The sequence below is a fragment of the Mesoplodon mirus genome (assembly GCF_964341445.2).
Source record: "Mesoplodon mirus genome assembly, chromosome: 6".
Taxonomy (NCBI): Eukaryota; Metazoa; Chordata; class Mammalia; order Artiodactyla; family Ziphiidae; genus Mesoplodon; species Mesoplodon mirus.
Window position 1 is genome coordinate 101,137,714 of NC_138982.1, and position 16,656 is coordinate 101,154,369.

Consider the following 16,656-nt stretch of genomic DNA (forward strand, 5'->3'; position numbering starts at 1 on the left):
AATTGAAATAAATAAATAATAAAAAAAATAAAAATCAGGCCAAGCTAAAGGATGGTATTAATCAACAGGCATAAAGTATCCGTTAAGTAAGATGAAATAGCTCTAGAGATCTGCTATACAACATAGTACCTGTAGTCAACAACAATGTACACTTAAAATTAAGAGGGTATATCCCATGTTGTGTCCTTATCACAATAAAAAATCTAAAACAACCCCCCCACCCCAAACTAAATGATGGTGTTAGAAGTCAGGATAGTGGTTACATTAGGGGAGGAGATAAAGTGGGTAACAACTGGGAGGGAAAGAAGGAGGACCTTCCTTGACATTGGTTATGTTCTATTTCTTGATCTCATGGTAACTGTAAGGGTGTGTTCCTGCTGTGATAATTCATCAAGCTCTATGCTTATGATGTACTTTCCTGTATGTTATATATTAATAAATTTTACTTAAAAATAAAGGAGATCAAAAGAAGCCGAGTATGTTTATGATGGAAGATAAAAATGAGCATTTACTGAAGGATTTGTGCTGTTAAGTATGTATTCGTTTTCTTCTTCACCATAACCTGCTGGAAAATATACTTAATATTTTTATTTTACAGATGAAAATACCAAGCCTGAGAGGAAGTATGCAATTTGTCCAGGTTCTCACAGCGTGTTTTTCTGTCTCCAGAGCTTTTGTTTGTTGTACCGTATTTATCTTGTCTCTCATAGTTTCCTTCAGAATTCACAAATTGCCTTGTCAGACAGTATCTCATTTAAATAATCTAGATGGTTGAATCTAATCATGTAAATTAAATTCCAAAGAATAATAATGTATCATATATAAATATATAAATCTGTTTTTGCTTTGCAGATAATCTCTTGAGAATACAACTTCTCAATGTAACAGAGAGGTTAATAGAACTCTCAACTATGACCCTGGGAATACTTGCTGGAGCCCTTCCAGTTAAATGTAGCTGAAATGGGAGAGTAACCAACATGACTTATTCCATTCATTCAAAATGAAAGAAATGTAACTTTTTTTTCTAAATCATATCAATCTGTTCTCCCCACACACTTCCATCAATTTAGAAGACAATCCAGTTTTTATCTGGTGGAAAATCTAATTTTATTCATGGAGTGGGTGGGTGGAACCCCTTTCTTATCTTAGAATTCTATAAGGAATCCTGGGACTTATTGGAAATTTGAGATGGAACCCTGACCTTGACTCTCATTGTCACTGTCAAAACTGTTTATTGTCCAAGCTAAATAGTGTGTTCCACACCAAACTTCACTGTCAGGAACCTCACTGCCAGGTAGCCACGCAGGCATCCCCTGTGTGAGAAGTGGGCAGCCCCATCACTGTCAGACTCTTTTCCACCACTCTGTCCCTCAAATCTAGGCCACTTCTCTCTCTTTCCACTTTGGAACCCTGACCTTTTGAGACAACTCACCTCGTAGACTCTGTTCTACGTTTTTGAAAACAAAGCCTTTAACTTCTTTCCTGGCAAAAATGAAGCTCAGGTTCTCAAAATCCAAAACCTTGCCAACCTTCTTTAGAATATGAAGAAATCTCTCTGAGCCCACATGTAAGAAAGAACACACACACACACACACACACACACACACAGTTACAGGAACGCTGTTGGAAAAACCTGAGGGATTTATAACCAAAATATTGAATGCTTGGGGCAGCATTTTGGGAACATCCCCAAAATATTTGGGACACAGTTTAAGCAGGTTTGTATGTGTGTAGGTACAGAATATTCTTGCAGATAGGTTGGTGAGGCTCCTGACAAGGTAGTAGATCTTTCAGTTTATCTTATAGTCATAGGCTGGTGTGACTGGGTTATTCCCCCAAGGAATAAGACCATCCTTTGGAATTTCCCAAAAGCTATGGTTGGGAGAAAAGCAGAACCACGTATATGGATGCGGGGATGGCACTTTGGGGAGCAGGTTAGCAGTGCTAGAAGAAGATTAGCGGTGGAGGTGTTGTAACTACAGAACAGCTCCAGGCACACATGTGCAGAAGGACAAGGTGGCAGGGCTCCCCTCCTTTCTGGAATGGCACACAGCCTGAGTGGTGGTGCAAGGAGCATCCCAGGAAAATAGGAGAGGTGCTGAAAAAATTCCTTAGGAGTAACTCATGTCCTTAACTGGTTTACTCAGGGTTGGTGTGGTCTGAGAAACAAAGCTTGTTCATGTGTATTTGGGTCTATACTAATATAATAGGATTAATAATGGTAGTAATTACAACAATGAGTGAGCCCCACCAACATTCCACCTACTGTGCTAAGTTGCTCTGTATCCATCATGTTGTTTACCACCTTGAAAGTAAGTGCCATTAACCCCATTCTACAGATGAAGTAACTAGGGCAAGTGAGCCTAAGAATAGATGATAGGGCTTCCCTGGTGGCGCAGTGGTTGAGAGTCCGCCTGCCGATGCGGGGGACACGGGTTCGGGCCCCGGTCTGGGAGGATCCCACATGCCGCGGAGCGGCTGGGCCCGTGGGCCATGGCCGCTGAGCCTGCGCGTCCGGAGCCTGTGCTCTGCAACGGGAGAGGCCACGGCAGTGAGAGGCCCGCGTACCGCAAAAAAAAAAAAAAAAAAAAAAGAATAGATGATAAATAGCAGAGCTGGGATTGAGATTCAAGTCTAAATCCAAAACCTAATGTGTTCACCACATTTATTCCTGAGAATAAAGCCTCATATATGATGGTACTCCCTTCTTCTTACCAGAGCAGAATGCACTGGAGACTGGGGGCCCTGGAATTGACATTAGACACAGTGGATTTAAATTCGCTAGGACCAGAGAACACAAACCTTATGTGAGCTGAAAAATAAAGAGGTAATTTTCTATCAGCAATGGATTTGGATTTTTAAGAAAGTCTTGTTGGATTTCCTGGACATCTATTTGGATGTTAGGTGGAAATTATGTTCATTGCATGGGTATAGTATATAGCAACAATTTTTCAATAGATCTTAAACAAATTAAAATGTGACTCCTCTTTCTTTGTCCCAGGCAATTAGATCTACTGATCTCATCTTTAAAAAAAAGAAAAGTTCAATAATTATAAAAAATAAGCACTCTATAAATATACTTAAAACCCTTGAATTGTAAACTTTAAACAGATAAGTCTCATGGTATATATATTATATCTCTCTAAACTGTTGAATATAAAAGTATGCTTTCATATTGGAGAATTTTTTATATCTTTGAATAGCTTCTTCAGTTATATATGCATACATTTCATCTAGTCACAGTTATTTTGTTTACACTTAAAATAGTTTTGCATTCTCTTTTCTTCAGTTGTATATTTGTGTTGTCAATGGTTGCACAGATTCCCTCATATCCCTTGTCACTGTTCAATTAGCCATTGTGTAGCTGCTGCACAACTGGATTGTTTCCAGCACTTTGCTGTTGCAAATGTTACTGTTTTACAAAGGTATGTACATATAGATTTTATTCCTTAATATATATTCCCAATAGTGGGATTACTAGGTCAAAAGCCATGACTCTTTTTGGGTTCTTGTTATATGTTGCTAGAAATAGTACATCAATTTTAATGCTACTAACAACTGGGAGTTCACACACATCTTGCTGGTCTTTCCAGCCTCTTCCTTGCTTTAACTGTTTGAGTGGCTAATATCAAATTTATGTGTTCTATAATTTTGGAAAAACTCAGCTAGTATTCCTTATTTCTCTCCTGCGTTCTAAGAAGATTCTGCAGGTAAATTTTTTTGTGTGTGGTTGCAGTGTGTGGCTTGCAGGATCTTAGTTCCCCAACCAGGGATCGAACCCCGGCCCTTGGCAGTGAAAGCCCGAGTCCTAACCACTGGACCACCAGGGAGTTCCCTGCAAGTAAATATTTTAAAGATGAAGTAATGCCAACTCTCAGTTAAACCAAATGAAACACATTTTTATAAAATTGAAAAAATAATAAAAATAATAAATTGCTTCCCTTGCTTTTCTTCCATCCTTTTTCCCTTTGTGTAGTATAATTCCCTCTTTCCTTCTTATTATAAAGCTATTTGTAGCATCTCCAAACAACTGGGACAATACTGAAGACTTTCAAAAGTATTCATATCCATTTCCTAAATGAGGTTACAAATTGTGTAGAATGTTGGTGCAAATGCCCAACTATGTTTGTTATTTAACTGTTATTTTTACTCTATGTATTTAAAAAAGAATTAGCTAAAAAAGAAAAAAAGGAGAAGGAAATTAATGTGACTTTTGCATTAGGCACTGAGTTTAAATTTAGATTCCAGAGTAAATTATGTCAATCAGATTATGAAAAAATTGAAGGTTAAAACAATGTCTCATTCTTACCCTGAATTTTCCAAAGTACATAGTAGGTACTTAATAGGTGCTTATTAAATGAGATTAAATTTTCGGTTTTGAGCAAATTCCCATGACTCCAGTCAGTAGGAAGAAATTTTATATGTGCCATGAAGGCTGATTCTATCTATGGTAAGAATAAGCATCTGTCCTCATCCAACAATATATTATTATTAAGAAGTTACTTATTTCTTTTGTATTTACTATAGTTCTTAGAGGTATAGCTGATTACCAGTGATTACATGGGATGAACTTGAAATTTCAGAAGTCAGGTAATTTGCCTAATGTCACACAGTGAGCAGCAGAATTAGGACGAAGTTCTTGTGCTCCAAATCTTAGATTCTCAACATCACACAAGCTTTTCCAAACCACTGTCCCAGGAAACACTGACTCAGGGAGTAACATGTTCTTTGCTCTATTATCCTTTTAGAGAGTCCCATCAGAAGATGAAATATGCCAGGGCATAAAGAAATCTATTCAATTTAGTTTATCTTCGGAGTAGAGAACTTAAAAATATCAAATTTTAATTTGAAAAAGAAAAAAGTAAGAATGTAGTTCTATTTTTGCTTGTGAAATGAATGGCAATTTTCTTTACTCATGAGCTTGTAAATGCTTTTAGGAATGCCATATCAAAAACAAACAGGTCTACATAAATCATTATATCAATATATGGTAGCCTCTCATACCAATGTTAAAATAAAACCAAGAACAAACAGATTTTTAAAAATCTACTTGCTCTTTGCTATATGTCTCTGAAAGTGTTTTCAGGTTTCCTCAGTGGGTGTTTTTTGTTCATGAGGTGACCATCTACTATGTGTGTCATAGGAGAAAAGGGGTTCAGAACTGATAAGCTAGGTCCCCTCCTCATTTTATAGAAAGGTAACAGGAATTGCTAAAATCATTGGCAGAGCTGGGCTTCTCACCAGGACTTTTGTTCTATGTGGTCATTTTCTATCTTATTATGGAGTCTTTCATCTGACCCAAGCTAGGGTATCATTAACATGTTCAAGGTTTTGGAGGAAGCATATATATGAGCACCTTTAAAGGAAATATGCTGCTGAGAGGCACAGGAAGAGAAATTTTAGAAGGGCCAGCCCTAAACTACAAATTTCTACATTTCCTTTACCCCCTTCAAGCCAGAACCACAGGTTACTGGCAAGGGCCTGAATGCAATCAAGGGTAGGCAGACAGACTAGCTAACGGCGAAAAATGGAGGGAAATTATTTCTTTTTGCTCCAGGGCTAATTTGAAGAAACACAGCCTTGTAATATCATGAAATTTTGTACTTTATATCTGCTAGGTTTCTAATTCATTTAAGTACTGTAGAGATATGTTAAGATTGGCCTTTTTTCTTGAAACCATTCATAAATTTTAAAATAAGTTAGAGAAATAGAAGTTGAAAAATTCACAAGTAAAATTTATCTTAAAATTATCAGGCTTAGATTTCCTGATAGTTTTCTAAACCAAATTCCTCTATTTATGTAAAATGGTGAGATAAATTATCTACCAACTAACTGATAACATCTTAGGACCTTGGAACAAAAACCATGTCCCACTAGTAAATGTCTGATTAATTCCAACAATATGTGGCTTCTAAAGCCACATAAAATAATTGAAAATGCTACATAAACATGTGATATCAAAGCTATTTCCAAAAAGATGGAATATATTTAAAATGCCACCATTATGGTATGCATGTATCTTTTTCAATGTAACTTCCCTTGCCTTGGTATAATTTGAAAAATTTAATCATTATATATTTTTGTTGTTGTTCCAATCCAAAAGACAAGTAAAAATTCAGATTGGACTAACTGTATTCTAATCTGAAGTTAATGGATTATGCCAATTTATATGACCAGGTATTATGTGAAGTATCTATATGGAATATTAAGTAAGAAAAATGAAGAAAGGAATGCTTTTGTAATAGTTGAGTTCTCCAGGGAAACAGAACCAATAGGACTTTATATATATCCTTTCAGATTGTGGGACTTTTCAGCTTTCATAATCAAATGAGCCAGTTACTCATAATAAATCTTGAAAAAAATATGATATCAGATATATATATATATATATGTATATATATATCTCTGCAGGCTGGAGACACAGGAAAGGTGGTGCTGTAATTCAGTCTAAGTCCAAAGGCCTGAGTTCCAGGGGAATTGATGGTGTCACTCTGTCTGAAGACAGTAGAAGACCAATATTCAGCTCAAGTGGTCAGGCAGAAAAGGTGAATTCTCCCTTCTGCCTTTTGTGTAATTCAGGCCTTCAATGGATTGGATGATGCACACCCACACTGAGGAGGGCAATCTGCTTTACTGAGTCCACCTATTCAAATGCTAATCTAATCCTGAAACACTCTCACAGACACACACAGAAAAAAATTTTAGCTAAATATCTGGGCACTGTATGACCCAGTCAAGTCAACACATAAAATTAACCATCATAAGTCCCAACCCTTATCAACTTGGCACCCATACCCATTTCCTTAAACCATGCTTAACCTCAAAGACAGTGACAAGGTCATAATTCTGCCTAACATGATACAACTATTCTGCATACAACCCAAAATGCACTGACCCCTTCCCCAGAAGCGAAGATAAAGTACTTGAGTGATGCTTACACTTCTTCTTAAAATCCTATAACTTAAATATTATTATGTTAAATTAATATTTATATATAATCAATAAAAAGTAATCATGATATAAAGTCAATACATACATGGTAAGGGAATAAGAGAGAAAAGAAAACAAAGATACACAGCTGACCCTTGAACAACAGGGGGGTTAAGGGCATTGACCCTCCTTGCAGTTGAAAATCTGTGTGTAACTTATAGGTCGCTCTTTGTATCTGAGGTTTCCCCATATCCACAGTTCTGTATCTGTGTATTCAACCAACCATGGATCATGTAGTACTGTAGTATTTACTATTGAAAAAACTCATGTATAAGGGAACCCATGCAGTTCAAACCCAAGCTGTTCAAGGGTCAACTGTACATATATATATACATACATATATATATATATATATATATGTATATATATATATACACAAATGTATTCATAATAAAACAATAGGAAGAAATGCTCTTTATTAATACCCTTTAATAATAATGAGTAAATACTCATGGCCAGTTTAGTCTTCATTTCTGACTGGTCGAGTAGTTGTAGCTGGTATTTATAACTACCTTCTTTTACTACCCACTCTGTATTCTTTTTGTCTTCAGCAAGCACCTCAGCTAGTCATAGTTCCTTGCCTGGTGGGTGACTCAAACTTCACTCCTGAATTGTAGAGGCCATTAGTAGTTTTGCCTGGATTGGGTTGTTATAGTTGTCCATTTCCTTGTTTTTGGAATAGAGGGCATCATAATTTACTCCAGCTTTTAGTACTTCTTATTGTGGCCAATATTTTTTTTCTTCCAGTTGCATTGAAATATAATTGGCATAAAACACTGTATACGTTTAAGGTGTTTGGCATAATGGTTTTTTTTTTTTTTTTTTTTTTGCGGTATGCAGGCCTCTCACTGTCATGGCCTCTCCCGTTGCGGAGCACAGGCTCCGGATGCGCTGGCTCAGTGGCCATGGCTCACGGGCCTAGCCACTCCGCGGCATGTGGGATCTTCCTGGACCGGGGCACGAACCCGTGTCCCCTGCATCAGCAGGCGGACTCTCAACCACTACGCCACCAGGGAAGCCCTGGCCTAATGTTTTGACTTACATACATCATGAAATGATTATCCAATAACTTTAGTGAACATCCATCATTTCACACAGACACAAAATTAAAGAAATAGTAAAAAAAATTTGTGTGATGAGAACTTTTGGGATTTACTATCAACAGCGTTCATATGTAACATACAGCCATGTTAATTATATTATATTGTACATTACATCCCTAGTACTTATTTATCTTTTAACTGGAAGTTTGTACTTTTTGACTGCCTTCATCCAATTCTTCCTCCCTGTACCCCCCACCTCTGGTAACCACAAATCTGATCTCTTTTTCTATGAGTATGTTTGCATGTTTTTGAAGTACAGTTGACTTACAGCACTACATTAGTTCCTGTTACATAACATAATGATTTTTTTCTCTATAAATTTCAAAATAATCGCCATGATAAGTGTAGTTATGACATGTCACCATACAAAGATATTACTTAATTATTTTTTAAACATCTTTATTGGAGTATAATTGCTTTACGATGGTGTGTTAGTTTCTGCTTTATAACATAGTGAATCAGCTATCATATAATGTTGGTGTGTTTAATGTCCCAGAGGTCTCTGAGACTGTCCTCAATTCTTTTCATTCTTTTTTCTTTATTCTGCTCTGCAGTAGTTATTTCCACTATTTTATCTTCCAGGTCACTTATCTGTTCTTCTGCCTCAGTTATTCTGCTATTGATTCCTTCTACAGAATTTTAAATTTCATTTATTGTGTTGTTCATCACTGTTTGTTTGCTCTTTAGTTCTTCTAGGTCCTTGTGAAACGTTTCTTGTATTTTCTCCATTCTATTTCCAAGATTTTGGATCATCTTTCCTATCATTATTCTGAATTCTTTTTCAGGTAGACTGCCTATTTCCTCTTCATTTGTTTGGTCTGGTAGGTTTTTACCTTGCTCCTTCATCTGCTGCGTTTTTCTCTGTCTTCTCATTTTGCTTAACTTACTATGTTTGGGGTCTCCTTTTCACAGGCTGCAGGTTCATAGTTCCTGTTGTTTTTAGTGTCTGCTCCCAGTGGGCAAGGTTGGTTCAGTGGGTTGTGTAGGCTTCCTGGTGGAGGGGACTGGTGCCTGTGTTCTGGTGGATGAGGCTGGATCTTGTCTTTCTGGTGGGCTCAACCGCATCTGGTGCTGTGTTTTGGGGTGTCTGTGATCTTATTATGATTTTAGGCAGCCTCTCTGCTAATGGATGGGGTTGTGTTCCTGTCTTGCTAGTTGTTTGGCATAGGGTGTCCAGCACTGGAGCTTGCTGGTTATTGAGTGGAGCTGGGTCTTAGTGTTGAGATGGAGATCTCTGGGAGATTTTCACTGTTTGATATTACATGGAGCTGGGAGGTCTCTGGTGGACCAGTCTCCTGAACTCGGCTCTCCCACCTCAGAGGCACAGGCCTGACACCTGGCCGGAGCACCAAGACCCTGTCAGCCACATGGCTCAGAAAAAAAGGGAGAAAAAAAGAAAGAAAGAAAGAAATACAGTAAAATAAAATAAAGTTATTAAAATAAAAATAATTATTGGGCCTCCCTGGTGGCGCAGTGGTTGAGAGTCCGCCTGCCGATGCAGGGGACGCGGGTTCGTGCCCCGGTCCGGGAGGATCCCATATGCCGCGGAGTGGCTGGGCCCGTGAGCCATGGCCGCTGAGCCTGTGCGTCCGGAGCCTGTGCTCCGCGACGGGAGAGGCCACGACAGTGAGAGGCCCGCATACCGCAAAAAAAAGAAAAAAAAATAATTATTAAAAATAAGAATTTAAAAGTTAGAAAAAAAAAGAAAGAAGAGAACAGCCAAACCAAAAAACAAATCCACCAATGATGATAAGTGCTAAAAACTATACTAAAAACCCCCCCCAAAAAACCAGACAGAGGGCCTCCCTGGTGGCGCAGTGGTTGAGAGTCCGCCTGCCGATGCAGGGGATACGGGTTCGTGCCCCGGTCTGGGAGGATCCCATATGCCGCGGAGCGGCTGGGCCCGTGGGCCATGGCCGCTGAGCCTGTGCGTCCGGAGCCTGTGCTCCGCAACGGGAGAGGCCACAACAGTGAGAGGCCCGCGTACAGCAAAAAAAAAAAAAAAAAAAAAAAAAAAAAAAAAAACCAGACAGAACCCTAGAACAAATGGTAAAAGCAAAGCTATACAGACAAAGTCACACACAGAAGCATACACATACACACTCACAAAAAGAGAAAAAGGAAATATATATATATATATACAGTTGCTCCCAAAGTCCACTGCCTCAATTTGGGATGATTCGTTGTCTATTCAGGTATTCCACAGATGCAGTTGATTGTGGAGATTTAATCCGCTGCTCCTGAGGCTTCTGGGAGAAATTTCCCTTTCTCTTCTTTGTTCGCACAGCTCCCGGGATTCAGCTTTGGATTTGGCCCCGCCTCGGCGTGTAGGTCGCCGGAGGGCGTCTGTTCTTCTCTCAGACAGGATGGGGTTAAAGGAGCCGCTGATTCGGGGGCTCTGGCTCATTCAGGCCGGGGGTGGGGGGGGGCATGGAGGCGGGGCGAGCCTGCGTCGGCAGAGGCCGGCGTGACGTTGCACCAGCCTGAGGCGCGCCGAGCGCTCTCCCAGGGAAGTTATCCCTGGATCCCGGGACCCTGGCAGTGGCGGGCTGCACAGGCTCCCCGGAAGGGAGGTGTGGAGAGTGACCTGTGCTCGCACACCGTTTCTTGGTGGCAGCAGCAGCAGCCTTAGCGTCTCATGCCCGTCTCTGGTGTCCGCTGTGATAGCCGCGGCCCACGCTCCTTTAAGCAGCGCTCTTAATCCCCTCTCCTCGCGCACCAGGAAACAAAGAGCGAAGAAAAAGTCTCTTGCCTCTTTGTCAGGTCCAGACTTTTTCCCGGACTCCCTCCCGGCTAGCCGTGGCGCACTAGCCCCCTTCAGGCTGTGTTCACGCCGCCAGTCCTCTCCCTGCGCTCCGACCGAAGCCCGAGCCTCAGCTCCCAGCCCCGCCCGCCTCGGCGGGTGTGCAGACAAGCCTCTCGGGCTGGTGAGTGCTGGTCGGCACCGCTCCTCTGTGCGGGAATCTCTCCGCTTTGCCTTCTGCACCCCTGTGGCTGCGCTCTCCTCCGCGGCTCCGAAGCTTCCCCCTTCCGCCACCCGCAGTCTCCGCCCGGGAAGGCACTTCTAGTGTGTGGAAACCTTTCCTCCTTCACAGCTCCCTCCCACTGGTGCAGGTACCGTCCCTATTCTTTTGTCTCTGTTTATTCTTTTTTCTTTTGCCCTACCCAGGTACGTGGGGGAGTTTCTTGCCTTTTGGGAGGTCTGAGGTCTTCTGCCAGCGTTCAGTAGGTGTTCTGTAGGAGTTGTTCCACGTGTAGATGTATTTCTGATGTATCTGTGGGGAGGCAGGTGATCTCCGCGTCTTACTCTAACGCCATCTTCCTAAATGAGTTATTATTTGTGAAATGCTTAGAACAGTGCCTGTCACATAGTAAGTATTTGATAAAAGAGGAACAAATCAATTTAGAGGTGATAAATAGGGGTGCTGGGGTCTTAGTTGCAAAGAGGCTTTATGGATGCTGTGGTGGGTTAGGTAGTGTCCCCCCAAATTCATGTCTACCCAGAACCTCAAAATGTGATCTTATTTGCAATAAGGGTCTTTGTAGATATAATTAGGATAGGATCAAAATGAAATCATGCTGGGTTAGAGTGTGCCCTAAATCCAATGCAAATGTCCTTATAGGAAACAGAAGGGGAGAAAGACAGGGAGAAGGCAATGTGAAGATGGGGGCAGAGATTGCAGTGATGCTTCCACAAGCCAAGGAATGCTAAGAATTGCTAGCAACACCAGAAGTTAGGAGAGAGGCATGAAAGAGTTTCTCCCTTAGAGTCTCCAGGAGAAACCACCCTGCCTGATAACTCAACTCCTTCTTTTGTATTTATCGTTGTTGTTTGAGTTGGAGATTTCTGGATCATCCATTTGTAAGAATTTCCTGTAGGTGAGAAAGGACCAGGAGAGCAATCTAGGCTAAGTGATTTTGATATTTTTTTCTCAAGCAGTATCTCTTTTCTTTTTTAAAAAATAAACTTATTTATCTTACATAAACTTATTTATTTAACTTAAATAAACTTATTTATTTTAATTTTTATTTATTTTTGCATTGGGTCTTTGCTGCTGCGCGCAGGCTTTCTCTAGTTGCGGCGAGCCGGGGCTACTCTTCGTTGCGGTGCTTGGGCTTCTCATTGCAGTGGCTTCTCTTTTTGCAGAGCACGGGCTCTAGGCGCATGGGCTTCAGTAGTTGTCGCACACGGGCTCAGTAGTTGTGGCTCACGGGCTTAGTTGCTCCGCAGCATGCGAGATCTTCCCAGACCAGGACTCGAACCAGTGTCCCCTGCATTTAGGCGAATTCTTTACCACTGCGCCACCAGGGAAGCCCAGTATCTCTCTTTTCTGTAGTCACAAAATCAACTGCCTTCCTCCACTCCAGGTTGTCTTCATGAGTCTTTATGTAAAGGCTTGCCTTTTTGCATTTATGTACCTAATGTTTCCCCAAGAACCTTCTGTCAGCATAGCCCTATTCCTGAACCCTCTTTAGCAGACAAATGACATGACTTTTGCACTCAAGGGGTATTCCTCACATTTAGGAAGTAAACATTTTAGTATGTTCTTTATGACATCTATTATTACTGGATTTTTTCTCCTCTACTCTCTTCCTTTAACTATCCCGGAAGATAAAGGTTTTGGGCATCTGAAGTCATAAGTTTTAGTTCAGGAAGCCACAACAGTGCTGCAGGTGTTTCTGAGAACAGGATGTGCAGAAGGGTCCTAGAAGTGGCAGACGTGAGAAATCAACAGTAAATATTCACTCCCAAAAGGATGAGGTCAGATCACCAGTGAGAACTTCTGTGATCAAAGAGGGCAGGTTAAATGAGAGGGTTGACAATAGAAGGCTTAGAATATGTTTGGGCGAGGAGTCACACAGAGGTGGTAGATTTGAAAAAATAGCACTTTTTTTTTAACATCTTTATTGCAGTATAATTGCTTTACAATGGTGTGTTAGTTTCTGCTTTATACCAAAGTGAATCAGTTATACATATACATATGCTCCCATATCTCTTTCCTCTTGCGTCTCCCTCCCTCCCTCCCTCCCTATCCCACCCCTCTAGGTGGTCACAAACCACCCAGCTGATCTCCCTATGCTATGCGGCTGCTCCCCACTAGCTATCTATTTTACATTTGGTAGTGTATATATGTCCATGCCACTCTCTCACTTTGTCACAGCTTACCCTTCCCCCTCCCCATATCCTCAAGTCCATTCTCTAGAATGTCTGTGTCTTTATTCCTGTCTTACCCCTAGGTTCTTCATGACCTTTTTTTTTCTTTTCTTAGATTCCATATATATGTGTCAGCCTATGGTATTTGTTTTTCTATTTCTGCCTTACTTCACTCTGTATGACAGACTCTAGGTCCATCTATCTCACTACAAATATCTCAATTTCATTTCTTTTTATGGCTGAGTAATATTCCATTGTATTTATGTGCCACATCTTCTTTATCCTTTCATCTGTTGATGGACACTTAGGTTGCTTCCATGTCCTGGCTATTGTAAATAGAGCTGCACTGAACAGTTTGGTACCTGACTCTTTTTGAATTATGGTTTTCTCAGGGTATATGCCCAGTAGTGGGATTGCCGGGTCGTATGGTAGTTCTCTTTGTAGTTTTTTAAGGAACCTCCATACTGTTCTCCATAATGGCTGTATCAATTTACATTCCCACCAACAGTGCAAGAGTATTCCCTTTTCTCCATACCCTCTCCAGCATTTATTGTTTCTAGATTTTTTGATGATGGCCATTCTGACCGGTGTGAGATGATATCTCATTGTAGTTTTGATTTGCATTTCTCTAATGATTAATGATGTTGAGCATTCTTTCATGTGTTTGTTGGCAATCTGTATATCTTCTTTGGAGAAATGTCTGTTTGGGTCTTCTGCCCATTTTTGGATTGGGTTGTTTGTTTTTTTGTTATTGAGCTGCATGAGCTGCTTGTAAATCTTGGAGATTAATCCTTTGTCAGTTGCTTCATTTGCAAATATTTTCTCCCATTCTGAGGGTTGTCTTTTGGTCTTGTTTATGGTTTCCTTTGCTGTGCAAAAGCTTTTAAGTTTCATTAGGTCCCATTTGTTTATTTTTGTTTTTATTTCCATTTCTCTAGGAGGTGGGTCAGAAAGGATCTTGCTGTGATTTATGTCATAGAGTCTTCTGCCTATGTTTTCCTCTAAGAGTTTCATAGTGTCTGGCCTTACATTTAGGTCTTTAATCCATTTTGAGCTTATTTTTGTGTATGGTGTTAGGGAGTGTTCTAATCTCATACTTTTACATGTCCCTGTCCAGTTTTCCCAGCACCACTTGTTGAAGAGACTGTCTGAGAAAATAGCACTTTTAAAACAGAAGGGAGCTTTCAGCTTTCAGCTTGAAGCAGCCAAGGTGCAACCTTTTTGGGTCATCCCAAATATGGGTTCATATGACACCAGCTGCCTCCACCTTGCTGCCTACGTTCAAACCCAAGGAGATAAAAGCTGTATATCTGAGGTGCACTGATGGGGAAGTCAGTGCCACATTTTCCCTAGCCAGCAATATCGGCTCCGTAGGTCTGTCTCCAAAAGAGGTTGGTGATGACATCACCAAGGCAACTAGTGATTGGAAGGGTCTGAGAATTACAGTGAAACTGACCATTCAGAACACACCAGCCCAGATTGAGGTAGTACCTTCTGCCTCTGTCCTGATCATCAAAGCCGTCAAAGAACTGCCAAGAGACAGAAAGAAGCAGAAAAACATTAAGCACAGTGGAAACATCACTTTTGATGAGATTGTCAACATTGCCCAACAGATGAGGCACTGATCTTTAGCTAGAGAACTCTCTGGAACCATTAAAGAGATCCTGGGGATTTTCCAGTGCGTGGGTTGCGATGTTGATGGCTGCCACCCTCACGACATCAGAGATGACATCTACAGTGGTGCAGTGGAATGCCTAGCTAGTTAAGAACTACAAAGGAAAATAATTAAATAAAGGGTTATTTGATGACCAATAAATAAATAAATAAGAGGGGAGTCAGAAAGTGGAAATTAGGACAATATTCCTTGGTGAAAGTGCTTCTTCACCAGAGGTGGTAAAGATACTATAGAAGTTTGGAACTGATGGTGGGAGCCTTTGTGAACCAAGTTAAGATCTGAAATTTAGGTAAGACTTAGTACCAGAAGTGCAATTTATAATAGCAATAGAAGAGGGAGCTCTTGAACTGAGAAACTGGGAAAGCTACCCCTTCCCTCACTTCAAAAGATCCTCCTTCTAACTGAGAAAAATCTGACTTATTTAAATATAATTGACAAAGCATTGTGCAACTAAAACATCCAAAGGAAGCTGCTCTACGGAAACAAAAGGGTAAAAAAAAGGACCTGAAAATAGATACAAAACTTCCCTACAGATTAACAATACTCCCTACAAAAATATCAGCCCAAAGCAGAAGAAAAGTGCAATATAACATTCCAACATGAATAAAGAGGGATAAAATCTTGATGCAGTTGCAGATAGGAAAGAAAACAATAAAAAATAAATACATGACATCATACAAGGGAACTTCCATAAGGCTATCAGCTAATTTTTCAGCAGAAACTCTGCAGGCCAGAAGGGAATGGCACAACATATTTAAAGTGATGAAAGGGGAAAACCTACAACCAAGAATACTTTACCCCACAAGGCTTTTGTTCAGATTTGATGGAGAAATCAAAAGCTTTACAGACAAGCAAAAATTAAGAGTTCAGCACCACCAAACCAGCTTTACAACAAATGTTAAAGGATCTTCTCTAGGCAAAAAAGAAAAAGCCACAACTAGAAACAAGAAAATTGTGAAGTGAAAAACTCAGCAGTAAAGGCAAACACACAGTAAAGGTAGGAAATCATCCACAAACAAAACTCATAGGGAGGATAAAAGACAAGAGTAGTAATATCATCTATATTTACAATAAGCAGTTAAGGGATACATGAAACAATTAGATATTAAATATTATATCAAAAACAGTAATCATGAGGGGAGGAGAATAAAAATGCAGGGTTTTAAAAATGCACTTGAAATGAAGAGATCAGCAATTAAAACAATTATGTATATAGACAGCTATAAAAAAAAACCTCATGGTAACTGCAAACCAAAAACCTATAATAGATATACACATAAAAAAGAAAAAGGAATCCAAACATAACACGAAAGGTAGTCATCAAATCACAGGAGAAGAGAACAAAAGAAGAAGAATAGCAAAAAAAGACATACAAAAACAAATCCCAAACAATTAACAAAATGGCAGTAACAAAAACAAATCCCAAACAATTAACAAAATGGCAGTAAGAACATAAACAGTGATAATTACCTTAAATGTAAACAGACTAAATGCTTCAACCAAAAGCCACAGAGTGGTTGAATGGATACAAAAACAAGACTTGTATATATGCTGCCTACAAGAGACTCACTTCAGATCTAGGGACACATACAGACTGAAAGTGAAGGGATGGAAAAAGGTATTCCATGCAAATGGAAATCATAGTCAATGGTGAAAAGCTGAGAGCATTTCCTCTAAGATCAGGAACATGGCAAGGATGTCCACTCTCACCAATTTTATTCAACGTAGTTTTG

The 16,656-nt window shown here is 40.0% G+C and overlaps 1 long non-coding RNA gene and 1 pseudogene across 2 annotated transcripts in view; both read left to right on the forward strand.

Annotated features, from left to right (window-relative positions):
* The window catches only part of LOC309806291, a 100,026-nt gene that overhangs the window by 56,050 nt on the left and 27,320 nt on the right, over positions 1-16,656 (forward strand). The window lies entirely within an intron of this gene.
* Positions 14,274-16,627, forward strand: LOC309806334 (large ribosomal subunit protein uL11-like; annotated as a pseudogene). Its single transcript has one exon. The product of its transcript is annotated as a large ribosomal subunit protein uL11-like (transcript).